Source organism: Wasmannia auropunctata, unplaced genomic scaffold, assembly GCF_000956235.1.
Source record: "Wasmannia auropunctata unplaced genomic scaffold, wasmannia.A_1.0 LD328070.1, whole genome shotgun sequence".
Lineage (NCBI taxonomy): Eukaryota > Metazoa > Arthropoda > Insecta > Hymenoptera > Formicidae > Wasmannia > Wasmannia auropunctata.
The window spans coordinates 1-829 of record NW_012034820.1 but is presented as its reverse complement, the minus strand read 5'-3'; the positions used below and the strand labels follow the sequence as shown (position 1 = coordinate 829).

Genomic DNA, 829 nt, shown 5'->3' with positions numbered 1-829 from the left:
TTTACAAAATTTGAGTACCCACCCTGGTATGCCTATGTATACATCTGTAATTTTGACAGTACATTCTCTTATATATTTTATTTATTCTTCCAATTAACAGATATTGCAACGGTGTAGACCTAAACTGCGGCTGTCCACAGCGTTGGGCCATGCAAGAAGGCCTGGGAGCTGATTTATTGAGAAAACCAGAGCTCGTCAAGGATTTGGTGTATCAAGTCAGAAATCGCATTCCACGACCGTTCACCGTTTCCGCGAAGATACGTCTGTTGAAGGATATACGTCAGACGGTAACGTTGTGCCAGACTTTGGAGAAGACCGGCGCTTCGTTCTTGACGATTCACGCGAGGACTCCCGAAATGCGTAATGACCCGATCGACCTGGATAATCTCAAGCTTCTCAGAGATCACGTGCAATTGCCCCTCGTGGCGAACGGCGACGCGAAGAGCCTGGAGAGCGCGGAATTCTTATTCAAAGAGTCCGGATGCGAGGGAGTGATGTCCGCCAGGGGTATCTTAACTAACCCGGCGTTATTCGCGGGGCATTCCACCACTCCTCTCGACTGCGTTCAAGACTGGTTGGACATCACGTCGTGGATGCCAATTGAATTTCAGTATTTCCATCATCATTTGATATTTATGTTGGAAAAGGTCTTGCCGAAGAAAGATCGACTGTTGTTCAACAACCTGCAAAATAAATCGTCTGTCTTGGACTTTCTGGAGAATTATTACAACATCAAACCGACGGCTTGTAACTCAATGGAGTTGACTAGGTGTAATTTCAATACTTCGCGCGTGCGATGTAAAGAGAAATACATCGATTGTTGGGAGGA

The 829-nt window shown here is 46.0% G+C and overlaps 1 pseudogene; it reads left to right on the top strand.

Moving 5' to 3' along the window:
* The first annotated feature begins 100 nt into the window (after positions 1-100).
* On the top strand, positions 101-771 carry LOC105460128 (annotated as a pseudogene).
* Positions 772-829: the final 58 nt, after the last annotated feature.